This window comes from Corvus hawaiiensis, chromosome 12 (genome assembly GCF_020740725.1).
Source record: "Corvus hawaiiensis isolate bCorHaw1 chromosome 12, bCorHaw1.pri.cur, whole genome shotgun sequence".
Classification (NCBI taxonomy): domain Eukaryota; kingdom Metazoa; phylum Chordata; class Aves; order Passeriformes; family Corvidae; genus Corvus; species Corvus hawaiiensis.
The window spans coordinates 12,402,336-12,419,974 of NC_063224.1; the positions used below are offsets into that span (position 1 = coordinate 12,402,336).

The 17,639-nt window shown below is 38.2% G+C and overlaps 2 long non-coding RNA genes across 11 annotated transcripts in view; one reads left to right on the forward strand and one right to left on the reverse strand.

Annotated features, from left to right (window-relative positions):
* LOC125332183 overlaps positions 1–10,754 on the reverse strand; it is a 33,432-nt gene extending 22,678 nt beyond the window's left edge. For 2 of the 6 annotated variants that reach the window (XR_007206396.1, XR_007206393.1), the window contains exon 1: positions 10,559–10,752. This is a non-coding gene — a long non-coding RNA (uncharacterized LOC125332183). Of the gene's footprint in view, positions 1–4,036; positions 4,204–10,550 lie in introns of all 6 variants that reach the window. The other 4 variants (XR_007206398.1, XR_007206394.1, XR_007206395.1 and 1 more) reach the window with 4 other exon arrangements.
* LOC125332182 overlaps positions 1–17,639 on the forward strand; it is a 193,227-nt gene that overhangs the window by 141,248 nt on the left and 34,340 nt on the right. The window lies entirely within an intron of this gene.

Consider the following 17,639-nt stretch of genomic DNA (forward strand, 5'->3'; position numbering starts at 1 on the left):
GGGCAACTGTCATTTAATTGCTCTGCTTCTTTGAATATGTACTAATAATCCATTCTACCCAAGTTTTGCCTCCCACCATCTTGGGAATACAGTAAAATCAGTATGAAAATTTGAAACAAACCATTGAATTCCCAAGTATGAAAGCTGAAATTCAAATTAGTTTTAATTTTGAGTTCATAAAACACATAAATTATTTCTCTAATACATACTATAAATGTAAATATGACAGACTTTTTTTTACCAAAATTAGTGGTGTTCTGCTAGGTTAAAATGTATATTCTTATTACAAAGTAATCTCTTAAATTTCTTTCTCCTTAAATAGGCCCTTCACATGAAACTACAGGTTTCTGCTCTAAAGATTCTGTGCAATAAAGCTGCTTGGTTTTTTCCTTTTCCATTAGAAAATTACCAAAAAACTCTTCAAGTGTATTCATGGTAACAAAGAGTAAACAAACTCCTTGCTGATGGAGAAGCAACACATGAGCTTTCTTTGTGTAATCTTAAATCATAAATACCAGAAAAATGGTTGAGGTTTTTTTTTAATTAATATTAACTGTGTAACTTGATTTTTTTGTCAAATTTCAGAAGCCCTTTATCCTCAATCTCAACAAATTGACAAGCACAGATAGCATCAAAGTCTTCTTGTGAAATTATTACTGGGTTTTGAAAATGTAGGTCATATCTTTGTAGCAAATTCAAATAATCCTTCCAAACATAGACATCATAAAAATCCATTTATTCCATGATTCTATCTGAATACATAAATCTACACAAATCCAAATTGTTTTAATAATTTCTTCTGAAGGAGATTTAACAAACAATTATATTTTTCAATCCATGCAGAGTCAAGGGAAGATATGAGAAAGGCTTATTCCAGTATGATGGATGGTTTTATGACTGGAGAAAATCCTGAAGAGACAAACTAAGCATACATTAGTTCCTGCCACTTATTCTGAGAGCCTAGAGCTGGTAACTGTTCCATAATGATCACTATATTTTTATTCAGGTTTTTAAATTTTTAACAATTTCTTTTCTTATCTTTATCAGAATTAAATGCAGAAACAGAGAAATTTCCTCACACCTTTTAGCATCTTTCCTAATTTGGAGACATAAAAGAAACCTTCTAAATCTCACAGAGTGAATCAATGAGCTGGGAAGGGTTTCTGTAAAGGGTGAATATAGACATGCTTGAGACTTCAGTATGTGAAGCTATTTATCTTCTGTAGTTGTAGGAACTTATGTCCCTTTATTACCTACTTTCATGTAATAGCTGAACATGTTTGACATGCCCTCAGCAGGTTTTTTGAAGGTTTGGGTATTAAAAGGATGGAAAAAACATTGTTATGAGCTGAATAATGCTTAAAGAACAGCAACATCTTCCAGCTGCTGCCAGGAGTAGCCTTTAAATAGATGAATTTAGCTGTTGTCTTCTTTTCTTTCTCTTTCATGGAGAAGGTTCACCAAAAGATTTATAACAATATCATCCCTAGATGATATTAACCAAAAAAATAGCCTAAGTTGCCATTCATCCCTCTAGTGAGCTACTAAGTAAGGGCAAGCCATTCCCTGGTATCAGATTTGTTTTGATTGCAAATTTTTTTTTTTATTGTGGTAGAAGCCTTTCACAGAAGGAAAATAAAGGAATCAGAAGACAAGACAACATTATAGTCAACTTTGGAAGTCTATTTGCAGAAAAGTGGTTTCTGGCAGATTAAACATTGTAAATTTCAGTGCTTCATAGTAGTGATAAACCTTCCTTCTCCTGGAAACATCTCTTTTTAGGCATAATGGCAATATGTCAGTTTTAGCATGTTATAATGAAGTGGTGGTGTTCACCCTGAGCAGCGCAGTGCAGAGCTGAGGCACCAGAGTGAGGAGGCTCACTTGCCTGGGTAGCAACAGGTGTGCCAGATACACACAAAACTGTCAAATGTATGGAAAGCTTTGAGAAAAAACTCCCAAGTGTAGCTTCCAAATACTGTCACCAGACTTGAAGATGAGCCTCTTGGGATGTGCAATAAAACCAAACAAGCTCTAGTTACCGGAACAAATTGTGGGTCTCATCCAGTATAACTGATAGCACTGGGGCCAGATTTTGAAATGAACTAGTGAAGATCACTGCTAGGGATCTTTTCATCTCTGCAACCCAGTCTTTTAAGAGCTCAGTGGCCAGTGCCATGAACTCCACCCTAGTGGGCACTGACCATGGCACAAAGCTTTTCACCAGCCTGTGTGCGCACCAGTGATCTCTAACTCTGCCAGCTGCACTGCCTGTGTGCACGTCCCAGCCCTCCCTTAGCATGCTGAGTTCCTGATGGAACCATTCTTTCTCGCAGCAAAGCAGTTTCTATTCCTCACTTCACACTGATGCTGCGTTCTGCACAGCCTCTGAGCTGCTTAAATAGCCCAGTGTCTGACAAACCATCTGCATTCAGAGCACCGGCGTCAGGGGAAGGACACATGGTGCCTCTCAAGGGAATTGAACACAGGACGAACCACTAACACTCAACCTGTTTTAAATAAATAATCTTTCTTGCTTTAAAGAAGTTTGCTGCACCAAGCTCTGGTCTGTTCTGAAAGGCCCTTCTCTGACATGCTGAGTTGTTTCTTTCAGTGTAAGCAACCGCCTCCTTCCCAGCAGACAGAGGAATCAATAAACTGGATTCAGATTACTGAGAGTGCTGATTTAAGTGAGTGAGTGAGAGGGGTGGGTTTAGTCCCATAGCATTCATGGTTTGTGTGTGTGTTTTGTATTTATAAACACAGATGGCCTTTGCAATTTTTAGTGATACTTTTGTTCCATCTGAATATTCAACTTGCTGTCTGTCTAATCAAATCCATCATTTGGGGCATATTCTGGCTTGTTCTGCAGCTCAGTCACGAGCACATTAACACCAGTTCAGCTTCCCTTGTTCACCTTCGTAATACTATTGAAATCACATGGATATAAAAAGAAGTGGGGTTTGGCATCTTTCACAGGCTCTTTTATTCACTGAGTAAAGGGTCACTTTGACCTCCCTTGTATTCTTATTGCCAGAGTCTAACAGGTAGACCAAGTCTGTTGGCTGTGCATACCAAAAACTCCTGTTAAAGCCAACGGAAAATTAAGTTTGGGTTTTTGTTTTAAATGAGGAAAATGCCATTCTCTGGATCAAAACTATTACTGGATTCAGTGAAAAAAAGGTTTAAATAGTTCAAATGCAATTTGTTAGAGTTCTCTTAACACAAAAGGCTGCTTTAATGCTTTAAGGCTGTATTTTTTAAGGCATGAAGTTTGCTTAAGAAAAATTGGTTGAGAGAACTTGAGATAGATTAATTTTAGATAGATAAAAACACAAGCACAGTACTTAACTTTACACACAGCATTGCCAACAAAGTATTCTGTAGAGACTGAGCCTGAACTGCCTATGAAAGTTCTTCACATCAGCTGGGTATTGAAAGTTGTGTTTTATGAATACAGTACATTAATTGATAGGTATGAGGTAGCAATCAAAATGTAAATAGAACCTGGCTTACATTAGTGCCAAAGTTTGCTGTATAGATACGTAATATATGTTTTTAGGATGCTGAACTCAATTTCAAAGCATATCTTTAATTCATGAATTGTTAAAATGAATTCCATTTGTGGCTTACAAAATATTGTGATTAAAAATTATGTTTTTTCTGAGCTGAACCAACTTAATAATTTCACATTATTCCGGTATTCAAAGCTGAACCTCTTGTTTGTTCCACAGTCGTTGCTACCTTTTATTAATATTATGAAATAATGTTCAATTGACCAGTTACTTTCACTGTGACAACTGCACTTTTGGTAGATTCTGATAAATGCAACTTAGGTTAAAGGCAATATTTCATTATTGTTATTGATAGATGCCTCACATATTTAAAGGACCATATTCAGAGGCACATGTTGTGCCGTTCCTAGTTATGCATTTATGATTTGTGTATGAAGTTACTCAGTGGGATAAAACTCCTCAGCTGCTCTGCTTTCCACTAACTGAATAGAGGAAAGGGCACATACAGGGATGGTTTTTACCTTGACCCTTTTGTTCAACTGTCTTAGAGATCTCATTCTTCTGAGTGTCCAAAATTAGGTCACCTTAGATGAATTTCCTCTTCCCCAGGTGCCCTGATAATAAGTGCCAAGCAGTTACTCTTTGAGTTGTTGAAGAAACCCCTTGGGGAGAAGGCATTGCAGGAGTCCTGCAGGTAGAAGCAAATTAGGTATTTATTCAGGGAAGTCTGAAGTCAGGGGAGAGTTGTCAAAGTTGGTAATTGGAAAAACTGAGCTAATTTTCATGGGAAGTAGAAGTTGTCTTTAATAGCATGTTACTAAACCCTGGCTGCACTACTGGGTCTATCTAGAACAGTAGTGAATTTGGGCTTGGGAAGATGTAATTGTACTGAAAGAGGGTAGATTTAGACTAGATAAGGAAGAAATTCTTCACCACAAGGATGGTGAGGCACTGGCACAGGCTGCCCAGAGAAGATGTGGATGTCCCATCCCTGGAAGTGTTGGAGGACTGATTGGATGGAGTAACCTGGTCTAGAGCAAGGTGTCCCTGCCCATGGCAGGGGGTTGGGAAAAGATGTTCTGTAAGGTCCCTTCCAAGCCAAACCAGCCTATGATCCTACGATTCCAGCGCTTGATGTATGTGCCAGAGAAGTGTAAAATGTGCTCGTTCTCCCGGCAGTGAGAGTTTAGCGTGAACAGAGGTGGGTGAGTGAGTGGCCGGTTCTCATCCCTGAAGGAAGGCTCTCTTGGGGAGAGCTTTTTGTGACAACCTACAAACTTCCAATTCAGGAGGCAATTAGATGACTGGATTATGCCCTTTTATTCCAGGGCAGAAATCAGTTAATAACCCATTTATTAATGTGAGAGATGCACACTTTTTCCCCTCATTTGCAGCAGCTAATATGGGTGTTATTCAAAAAACAAATATTTACAGTCAGATAAATGCATGAGCCTTAAATACATCACTGGAGTGTTTACCCCAGGTTGGGATTTTTTTGTTTTGTGGAAGCTAACTGACCACTATCAAAATAATTTAGAGATGCTAAGATTATCTCAAAAGTCATGTGGGAAAACTTGGAATAACAAATGCTTATTTTTTAGCTCAGCATACTGTTACTAATGGCTACATTTAGTGATGGAGACTATAAACTGTAAATCATACCAGTGTTTCCCATAGCAGAGCAAGCTGCAATTGTGATCTGACAGTGCCCTTTGACCTCTCTGAGGAAGGCATAGTGGGAAGTATGTGAGGACATTATGCTTGATTAGTCTCTCCCTAGTTTGCCTGGGTGGGAAGATAATTGAAAGCACAATGGACTTTGGAAATTGAGGGTTCTGAAATGCACTTTGCAAACACATGCAATTTTAAATCTTTAACGTGTCATCTATATCAGCAGTGGACATTGTCTTCATTACATAAATACAATTCTTCTGCTAATACAGTGCAAATAGGAGTTAGGCAGCATCTGCAGCTATTGTAATTCACACTTCAAATAGCAGTATCCATTTTATATTCTTAAATTCTGAGAACTGAAAAAGGGCTTGGAACAGAAAAACTGAATGGCTGATTGGTTTCACATTTGCTGATTTATAACATTAAAGTTGAATTTTGCCCACTAAGTGATCTTATTAAAAAACAGACAAACAAACAAAAAATCCCAGTATAACTTATACTGGAGAATCAGGTTTTGGGAACAGAAGGAATTTGGTTTGGCTCTTTTAATACACTGCATCTATAAGCTAGTACCAAGACTATTATTCTGGATGTTTTCTGGTCTGTTGAGTTCTAATGTATCTAATCTCCAACAGATAGTGCTGCCCAGGGTTCCTGTAAAACAATCATCTGCAAACGTATTTATTAACCTTTGTTATTTAGTTTTCTGCAAAGTACAGGCCACCCTGCTGAACAGTCTACAGCATTTATTTACAATGCTGACTCCTATTAGATATCATTAGGTACCTAATAATTATAATAATTATGTGCATTGCTTAGGCTACCCTGCTAAATAACAACCACTTTTATTCAGAAGTCATAATTGCAGCAGCTAGACTTAAAATGAAATCTAATTAGATTTCAGTTCACCCCCTTTCACACACAATCTATATCCACTGTATAGTGACAAAATCTGTCCAGCAAACACTAATTCATTTAGCCTGGAAAACTATTATCTCTATGGCCTGTCACATAAAAGTTACCAGTGAATGTTTTGTAAAAACTAAGAGTATTGCTGCAGTAGAACTTCAGAGATTTTGTATAACTTGTTGAAGAAGGCGTGATGCTTTTCCACAGAGCTATTTCCATGGTAAGCATGTTGGGGTTATGCAGCCATAGCTGCATTAATGAACATTGTAATTCTGTAACTCAATAGTGGGATATAACCTTGAATTTAACTGTTTCCTGAGGTTTGCAAATTTGATCTGATCTTAAGTGAAACTGTAGCCTTCCTTGTGGGAAATTAAGAAAGCCTGCATTCTTTTGAGCAAGGAAAGGTGGAAACACAAACTTACAAGATGAAGAAAGTATGGAAGGGAAGCGATCTTTAAAACTACATGATGATTCATTTACTAAATCTGTTTTCTTTCGAAGGAAGGAGCCAAGAATTAGCTGATACCTTCTCACCATCAGCCATTTTCACTGGTACCTGGCTCCATCTGCACATACATAGAATCTTTTTGCAGGGCAATAGCTGGCACTGGCCTTATTTATCCTATGACCATTGAGCATTTACTCTATAAGAAGTCTCATTAAATGATTGCAGTAAAAGTTTCAAAACCTTGGATGCAGCTAGGAAGGGAAGAAAAGTGAGTGGAGTGCTCAAGGATTACAAGATTACAAGAGAACAGATTCAGCTCTGAACATGTAACAGGTTAGGATTTCACAGGTCAGGATTTTCTACAAATTATTTTTTCCATCAAGTGTTTTGGAAAAGGGAGCAGGTTCTTTAAGGAAGGCTATAAGTGAATTTGAGTTCCCATAATCAGTTTTTCAGTAGCAGATTTTTGCCAGGTAGTCTAAATGTAACTGGAAATGGCCATTAGTGCAGTAAGACCTGTGCTTGCACACGTGAGAACTGTAGACTCACTGCTTAGTAGAAGTTATGCCAATTGTGGGCATTAAGTTGACAGTCTTGTAATGGGGGTAGGTGTATTTATACCAGTCCTGAGGGTGTTTTCAGTCTGAAATCAATTTAGAATGTTCTTCTAGGGCAGGAGGATGGTCCATGGCAACCTCAGCCTCTCCTGGAGTTCCTCAATCCCCGCTCCAAAGGAGTCAAGTAATTCCCAAACACTAATCTGATTCCACACTGCCACATCCCATCAAAGCCCCTGTGCTCCCTGCAGTTCTGCCTCCCTTTCTGCCAGGGATTTCCACTCACTTTGTATAACTAAGTTTGAGATTTAGAATTTGAAATCCTCTCTGGAGACTGCCTGAATTTAGCAACTTCCAGACTCTGCAGGTGCCATGGTGACATTTTGCAAGTGCCAGCATTTTGACTGGTCACTTTTGATTGTTGGACTGTGTTGTGAGCCTTGAGTATCATCTTTAGTTAGCTTCTGCCCAGTTGAGAGAAGTTGCAATTTTCCATTGCAAGTGTTGAGGCTCATGGTTTCCTTGGTTGCCCAACACAGTGCTGATATCTGTGTCATAGCTGTTAAGAGTGCTACTACTTCAATTCTAGCACGTAACTCTTAATTCTGGGCTGTGATGTCTATACAGCCCTTATGTGGGGGTAATAACTTATCCTTCCTTCCCCCTTCAGAGAGAGATGCTGAAAAGGTTGCAGCTGGTCAGTCTGTGGGCAGAGTTGAATACACACCTCCTGGGAGAACATTGCAGTCTATCTTTTCACTCTAACTGTGCGCTACAGTAATGATACCAGTTCTGACTTAAAACTACATCGTTTGCTTCCTGATAAGAATCCCACTGCAGGGATAGTGAGGTTAGTATGGCTGATCTGAAAGAAAATGACTTTATTTCTGTAGCTACAAGGAAGACAGAGGACTATATGAGCACAGACAAACATGTACATGTATAACACACACACACACACATCTATCTATCTATCTATCTATCTATCTATCTATCTATATATGTTCTCTGAGAGACTGGTGTCAAAAGTTTTCAGCTAGAATTTTAGAAGCTTCCCCCCTGGAGTATCACTGAAACAATGACATCAACCCTTCATGTAAGATTTCCATTTCTATGTTTTACTCTGGTTGGCCAATCCTCTGATCCCTTAGTGATTCTCAGCATGCATAGCTATTTAATGCATGTGTATATCCCCAGGCATTTCATTTGTCTCAGTTGTACTGATGGAGAAGTATTCATCCAGGAAAAGGTGAGTGACAGGTATTGACAGGCACAAAACATTAGGAGGGGTTCAAAAGTAAATCTCCTTCAGGAGTTTTGGAGTGATAATCAACAGACTTTGAGTACCTTGAACGTTCACCTTTTTATTGCTCTGCAGAGCAATGCTGTGCACTGGTATGAATGTTGTAGGCTGCCATGGACCAAATTCTTGTCATACCTGTACCCATCAGATATGCCCATACACATGGAAATAAAGTGAACATTTAGCTTTCAAGACCACCTGCAAATCTCTGATATTACATTGAAATATGTTGTTCTGAATCCTGAGTTATTTTTGTAATGATCAATGGCCTTCCAGGTTACACTGTGCAGGTTTCCATGGATCAGCTGCAGAAAGATGTGGCTGTTCAGTGCTGACAGCAGCCCTTGCTTGAGTGGAGCTTGGAGTAACTGACCTCCAGTGCTTCCTTCCAGCTAACACTATGGATCCATGACTGTCTGGAAAATAATGCTAATTATTTTGTGTGGAGTATAATTCCTACAGTTGACTAAAAGCTTCAAATCTGCATACAATCGTTTTGGTGTTTGTCATGAGTTTTATGAGATAAATTAGTCAGAAACAGAATACCCAGAGAGATCTGAATTTTGGACCTGAAATATCAAAATGAGAGTTGCTGAATGATAAGAACTTTGGCAAATCTGCACTAATTACTTAACCTTAGTTGGCTGTAAATTTTAGTGCTGGCCTTTCCTGGTTGTACTTGTTTGTTTGCTTGATTTGGGAACTCCCGTTCAGAAAGGATCAGGACTATATTGATTTTAATAGTACAGAGGGGTATCCTTGACACAAGGGAATTGATTTAGGTAGGAATACACTTGAAACAAGGAACATCGTGTTCTACGGTCGTTCTTAACTTACATTCAAATGAGTAAACTCGTCAGCAGGGAGACTGAGAAACTATCTTATACACGTTATTATGCAATATTGAATACGCGGGTAAGAAACAATTTTGAATTTCTAGCAAACAATTAAGGATTATAAATGCTTGTTAGTAATAAAGTTGACCAAAATCTCTACCAAACCCTAGTGGAAAGACTTTCATGACTGGAAAATTAGAATAGCAGATAATTTATTTAGGAAAGTCTGAATGGATGAAAAGTAAAAGGATTGAAGTCTAACTTAATTTAGTGGCTTTAATTGTTTCACTCATTTGTGATTTGAAAATGTATGATCTCACGTAGGAAAGGATCACTGCAATGGGAGACAAGTCTTCTGAGAGGTGACTTGTATAAACAGGAGAGCCAAGCAGCTAATCAAACCCCTGGTTAGAATATCTAGTCAAAATAAACATATTATCAAGGTTACAAACCGGAACAGTGAATAATAATAACAACGACAACAGAAATGTAAATTAAGTTAAGGTTTTCTGGTTTCAATAGAAATATTCATAGTTTGAAACTGCTTGAATTCTTTTGCTAAACTTTAAGAAATCAAGGGCAATAGGATCTTGGATGTAGTTTGCTGATGTTGTTTGGACAGAGAGTAAAAATAATTACCAAAAGATGTATATTGATAAGTAACAAAGGCCTTGTATAGTAATAAAACTCAAGAAAGGATAGATTTCTCTTGATGACTATAGATTAGGAGTTATAAGAATAGTTTTGATTTTTAAAATGCCATGAACAAAAGATCCTCAGAAATTGTTTTGCTGTCCCATCTGTAATTAATAAAATCAGATATAATTATAAATAGCGGTACAAATTTTCAATAATTTTCTGTCATTGGGAAAAGCTGTTCCATGATTTTGTCTCATACAATACTTGCAATAAATTATTATTATAGTTTACGTAAAGAAATCTAGAGGATTATTTTATGTATCTGCATTAATAAAGGAATCCTCAATCGAAAAATAAATAAAAATCAAATTCATTAACTGGAATATGAGATTAGACAAGCTCAGGTGACACAAAAGGGCAAAGACTTGTGCTGTGGGGAGTCATTCCTACAGGATGCCTCGGCCCCACTTCCCCTGGGTTGGCTGTGCCGTAACCTCACTAAAGGGAAGGAGCAGTTTTGTGATTTCAGCACAAGCCTCTGTAGACTCAGGGAGGCACCTGGACATGCCAAGGAGCAGAGCCTGCCTTTGCAGATGCCAGCCTTCCTCAGCAACCAGCTGGACAAAGGGAGTTTAAACCCCTTTCTATGGTCAAATCCATACACACCCACAAACCTGAGGTGGTTCCATTGCTCATTTGCTGTTGGGGGGGGGTTCTGCCTGGAGCTCCTCTCTTCCTTCAACTCTCTCCAATTTTCCAGGTCCCTTGACATTTTGATGGCTAATCTTTTGGAGTGGCAGGGCTTCTCTGGCTGGTTTAAGACTCCCAGGTGGTGTCACAGAACAGGGTGAACCTGGTGTAGCTGGCATTGGTAAATTCAGGAGGAGAGGCTGCTGATTCAGCAGGAGACAGTTACAAAAGCACGTCTGAGGGAAACCAGAGCGTTAGGCAATGCTGTCAAAAACAAGAAAAAGGAAGGATGGAAACAATCTCTTAAAGTGCCTGACACTAGTCTTGTTTGAAACTGAGTCAGGCTGCTGAAATGAGCAGTGATGGTGGTGTAAATAAGGGAAGAAGTATCAGAATGTGGTGCTTTCTGGAAGGAGTGCTGAACAAACAGTCCTGTGCAGTTCCACTGACAGATGTTGGAAAGAGAAGAAATTGCAAGATTGAATGTGGTGTTGTGTGGTACTTTTTGATATGCTGTTTCTGTAATATGAAGCTCTCACCATGATTGGTATATATCTCAAAACAATTTTGATAAAGGAAAGTTGAGGCAAAGTGTCTCAGTAATGCAAAATGTCATTAACAGAATGTGAATAAATACATGATGAGCCTGGGAGCTCAGAGGGGCAGCCCTCTCTCCTTCTGCTTGTTTCTAAGTCATTATCTATACAAAAGCTCAGGACTTCAGTTTTTAAATGGGAATGTTTTTAAATAAGTATGTTAACAGTAGAAGCCAAATGAGAATGTTTTAAGAAGTCTGTTAAATTTTTTTTTATGATTTTTTTTTTTTTAAATCAGCCCAGGCTTTTGTAGTTCACTTGCCAATAGAGGTAACATAAATACTGGAATAGGCCCTGTCACAAAGGCCTTTATCTTGATTTTAGCAGCAGTAGAATCAGCTTGGAGTAAGCAGCTTGCAGTTCTATAAGATGTATTGCCCCAGGATTGCATCAATCCAGGGAACTTATTTTGAACTATGTCTGAAAGTTATTAAGTACATTTTCAAATGCTCCTCTATTGAATTATGTATTTCTCCTATGAAAAGTCATAATATATATCCCTATATTTTTATATTAATTGAATGTATAACTTGATGGCTTACAGAACGTTTTTCTACAAATGTATTTAAAGTAGCTCTGTTACATATTAAAAAGGCAGAGGCAAAGCATGAGTCAAAAGGGATTTAAAAGTAGATTTGATATCATCAGCACAACATACTCTTATATAGAAATTAGCAGAACATGCTCAAAACCGAAAACTGATCTTGTTTTTTGAAATTAGTCAGTGACATCTGGCACGGATGCATTTCACATCAGTGAAGCACATATCTTGCTCAATATATTTGTAAGATCTCTGATAAGGTATTTCTCCTTCATCAGAATTTGTGGAAGAATATTCTGGTCACTAGATAAAATTGGGCTTGTGATTTGTCAAACTAAAATGCTACCAAACAAAATAAAATCTTCTTTTAATTTCTGTTTACATCTGTACATGTTGAGGCAAAAATAAATGCAACTTGCATTGAAATTTAGTACTTGCTCAGATAGTTACAAGGTACAGTGCACCTAATAAAAAACATTGACCAAAAAATGATATTAATGTTTATGCTTTCTCTGTGGCAATTCTGGTCCTCCTCATATTATTGATTAACAGCAGCCTGAAATTTTTACTTCTTTTCTTTAGTGTGGTGTAGCAATCGCTGAGGAATGATGCCTGCAGCAACACAGGCATCCTGCAAAACCATTTATTTTTGCAAGTGTAGGTACAGAAGATCTTATCTGCTTAAGTTTACAAACATTTTCTGAAGTTGATGTACATCATTCCACTTCAGACATTCTGAGATATATCTCTTGCTTAAAACCCTTCGTGATCCACGATCCACGCAGGTTTTAAAACCAAACAATTATAGCATCAAAGAAATCAGATGCTTTTTCCCTTTTAAAGGTATGTAATTGATCAGTATCATTGTTTGCCACAAAAGTGACTCAGGGAAATGAAATATATCCTCCTTCTTTCCTCTTTTATATGCAGAGAATATCAGGCCTCAAGATATAACAATATTTACAAGCTCACACTCCTGTTAAGTGGACCATGCTGCCACATAGTGGAGGTCTGATACACCCTGTCTTCATCCATTTTATTAAGTTGCATGAATATAAAGATGAAATAATGGGGCTTGTTCATTTATGTAATAATTAACGGTACATTTACACTCCCAGCATATCACTGTTGATGTTTACTATTTGATCAAGTATGATGGATGCCTTGTGGTTGCAGATTCAGATTAGCATAATTTCATCACCAAGGGACCCATGAAAAGGTTCAATTATAGAGCAATCTCATTAATACCAGGGCTTGTTAAACTAATAGAAATAGACATCCCAACAGCTCTGATATGTATACATGTGCATGGAATATAATTAATGGAAAAGCAGCCCATACCTGAAACAAGCTTGAATGATACAATTACATGATGTACTAGGATGACTGAGACAAATGCTGTTTTGTTAGCTCTGCTCAGAGAAAAAATATCAGCAAAAATATAGGCAGCCTTTCTTCCAAAACGTTAATAACAGATTTCTCCTCTGTCTTTAAGTGATACACGCACCTTTTTTTTTCCTTTGCCTTTTCATGAAAAACTATTTAACTCATGCTGTCCTTTGATAGGGCAGCATGAGAAGCAGTCGCTCCCCAGCTCCCTTTTATCTTTAGCCTCTTCATTTTTAAGCAGCCATTTTTCTAGAACTTTGGAGAATTTGCCTCCAAACAAGAACTATGGTAAGGAAGTTTGTCAAAGTTCTACTTATTGTAGCTGTGAATGTGAGTGGGCAGCCAGCTCTTTCTTTGACGGAGCACAATTCAAATTTCTCAGAAAGGAGAATAGAAAACTACTGCAAGTGGCACCTGTCATTCATGCATGACAGGAAGGAGTTTGAAGTCCAAGCAAAATTCTTAGTCTTGCAGATTTTCTAGTGATAGACAAACCCTTTCCCTCAGTTTTTTCATCAGTTAAATACTGAAGCTGTATGCAGAAACTCTTTTCCCAAAGCTAATTTTTTTGTATCAAGTTGATTGGAGTTCTTAAATTTTTTTTCATTAAAAAAATCAGTTTGCATAATAATTGCCATGTTACCATTTACTTGCAAATACACCTCATTAGCACTCCCTGCTATTCCCACCATATCAGACCAATGATGATGGGCATACGTTCTACTTTGTATGGTTCAGTGCATCATTTCCATGGCCAGCTGAGAATTTATCCATAGCCTGCTTCCTCTCATGTCAACAGAAAACCTATTCTAAATATTCTATATGAAATATTTCTTTGACCTTGACCAACCATAGTATTCTGATAAAATATTTTCTGAAAAGTGCTCTGCTAGTACTAATAATACCTATTAATAATACCTAATATCTATTAACAATACCTAATGCTCTCATATTTTAGGACAGTCGTGCAGAAGCAGCTGAATGGCCACTCTCATGAGCTCTGGGCTCCCCACGCTTTCATCTGTACGCAGCAGACAATGAATTGTACAGGAAGAGAGGTCCTTGCCCTGCATGGCACTCATCAGCAGCAGATTAGCAGTTATGCACTAGGAAAGGCTGTTAAAATTATTTGGGACAGGCTGGATGCAACTGCCTTTTTCATAGCATCACACTAGAAGATCCCTCATCCTGTAATCACTCAGAGACTTGGAAACAGTGAAGGACATTTGGAATCAGCTTCATAGTTACCTCTTGCTCCCTTTGCAGAAAGCAATATGGGATGTCCATCCATTTGATGTCCAATTGACATCAAATGTTTGAGAAATGGTGAATTTCTCACTGGCTGACATCTTGTGTATTCTGGGAAGGTTTGTTCAGAATTCACTAAAGTGTAAATTTGTTAGTTCTGTCCAAAGAAGCCCCATGAGCCCATTCTTATTTGACTTATTTTATACTGCTTAGTAAGGACTTTCAAAAAAACCATGAAAAGCCACTCTCAAGCAAGAATAAGAGTGTCAACACAGTCATGCATCTGAGAAAACTTTCTCTTTCAGGCGAAGCCTTGTGACACAAGAACTTTGGCTCTCAGTGGAGGAAAAACTTCCAGATTTTGACACAATCCTTCTCATTATTTCTCCAAATGGCTTTAATTCAGCCTCGCTAGAAAGCCAGAACTGATTTCTGCTCAAGAGAACCATGACTAAATGTCATTTAGTTTGAACCTGTGTGAAAAGCGGTGTTGGATGGTCACCACAAACAAGGTTGTGAGCTCAGAGCTCTGCCACAGCTCTTCATGTGCTCTGTGTGAAGCTTGGTTTATTTTTCCTGTCTCCCAGTGAGGCTGGAGATTCAGGTCCTTACACTGAAGTCACTCCTTATGGTATATAGTGTGTTTAGGCACCATTTAAAATGAACAAACCAAAAAAACATCCACACACACAAAAAAAACCCAAACCCACACCAGACAAAGTAACAAAATCCTTATGTAAATCTAGGAATACTGTTTCACACTAGGAGTAGTGTGAATAATCTGTGTCCTAGACTGCAGAGGGACTGACTCTTTTCAATTGGATTTAGTTCTTCACTGGCCTCACCAATGGAATTAGGTCATGTCCTTTGAATGGTGTCTGATATCCCTATGATCAAGCTCTTAATCATTTAGCGCTCATAAAAATCTTGCATGTCTGCAGAATGCTGTAGAAATGGTAAACTGCAGCAGAGTATGGAAATAAGTATTGTAAGCACGGACAGCATCTGAGGCAAGAACTTTTTGGCAACCATGACTAGCTCCAGTAAAATGGGTCCTGTTCAGAATACAATAACTCTCTAACAATTCATTGTTGAATCCCTCGTTTCCTTTGTAGACCTAATTTTTGCTTAAATTAATTTTTATGCTGATGTGTGTATATGCTCTGCTTCCACCATGTGATCTTATTAAATCTACAGTGGTGCATTTTTTGTCACTTCTGCTAGTCGATTTTTCTGCAATTTTAAGCAAAATAACACAATTCCAAAAATACTTGAAAGCTCATGAATGACTCATACTGTAGTTCATTGAATAACATAAAATATTCGGTGACTCAGAGTCCTTGCACAAACCAAAGGTCCAAAAAAGACTCTATTGTTCCCAATACAGAGGTACAAAATCTGAAGACTTTTAAATCAGGCATTAGCAACTATTCCTGCTTTTGGGGTTGACACTTGTCAAAATTCTAGCTAATCCCTGTGTGGATTTTAAAAACAGTGTAATGGAACCTAATAATTTTTTAATGAGGAACAGTGTGTTTGCTAGATTAATTTCAATTTGTAATGTTGATTAGTTTCATGTGAGAGTGTAATGATCTAGAGGAATATATGACACTGGAACACTGGAAACAGTTTTCAAAGCATAAAGCAGCTGTGTTACATGGCTCCTCTACTCAGAATTACAATAGCAGTGTAGCTCACTTTCTGAACGATTCAGCTTTCGTGTTTTGAGCACCAAAACCGTTTATTCTCTAGGGCAAACCTATCCCTACAGAGTCCAATGATCATGTCTCTGGCTGAGTGGATTAAGTAGGAAATGACTTAAAATACCCTGATCCAGAACTGAGAATATTTGAGGAATGAAGTTCTCTCAAGCTTGTTTCCCATCTGAAAACAACACTTCTCTATGGATTATGCACCCTGTCAGTTACATATATGGGTATCTTTATTCGATTTCATCATTCCTGATCTTTTAATCCAATATCACTTTGCACTAGCATACAGCTGCTGATGTGACCAGGCCAACAGCCATACAAGAATGCCATAAAGCAAAGGAGTCATCTTTATAAATGGTATATTTACTTTTGAGCAAAATGGCATTTTGAGGTGCGGCCATTCATACACACAGCTTTGTTGGGTAATACACTTTCTGAAATAACATTAACATGCTGCTTAGTAAGTCCAGAGACAATTCAGCTGGTGTTTAGCTGGGAATAACATTCGGTTTGAGCAGAGGTTTTGATAATGAAACAAAAATGGCATTGAGAATCATGTGGCTTCCTTGGAAGTACCTCTGGAGAACAGATGCATCAAAGTACCTTTTTAAGAGGACTGAGCATAACTGGGATGTGAGGATTTCATTGGAAGACTCAGGTTCTGTTTAAATGTAGTCTCTGGAGCAGATAGAAAATGGTAGATACGAGACTAAGTGGGTATCACAGGAAATCGTAGAGCTGTAATACTGTGTTAGTGCACCCAGTGGAGTTAGAAACGTCATTCTGATAGAGCAGTCATATTTCTTATGTGGAGATTTTTAAAATAAAAAATCAGCAGCCTTGTGCAGATGACTTTTAAATGAATCCATAAGCATTGATACATTCCCTTGCCAAGGTGCAATATCATTGATCACAATTGGGACTCATTGTTATTAAGGTTTCAACAACATTTGTATTAACAAGTCACCTTTGTATCGTAAAAAGGGAGAGGGTTGATAGGCATTAAGAAAACAGCTGCATCGTAGCAAGCAGCCAAGAGCACAATGGGTGTCAATAGGAGGTAAAACTACTCCCGCTGAGACAAGTGAAGAAGAAAAATGAAACAGGAGGATTTGTTCCAGCAGCCCCGTCTAATTGTTTATTCCTTTCTCATTCCATCCTAGTCACTCAAGGGCTATGGCTTCTGTCATGTAAAAGGAAAAATCAAACCTTGGGCTGCTTGGGGTTTCTCTCACTGTAAATGAGTGGAATTTGGGTGCTCGGAAGCCGTGGGCAGGGTGATGGCATGTTACCTTTTCCTGATTAGCTACAAGGCATTTACTTCAGATAAGTGCTGTGTGAGTGTATGACCTCATAAGTGGCCCCAACCAAACACTAATAGTCTACTTTAGAGAGGAGATTAGGTTCCACTAATGGTGTCACAGCATGAAATAAGATGCAACATATTAACTGGGGGAGAAGGAGCAGGAGCAGAGGGGGGGAAGCTTGGAATAGAAAAGGACAGCTTAAAGGTAGAAAGAACCCAGGGATAGCATAGGATACCTGTATCTCCTCAATGTAAGCAGATTTTGCAGGCTTT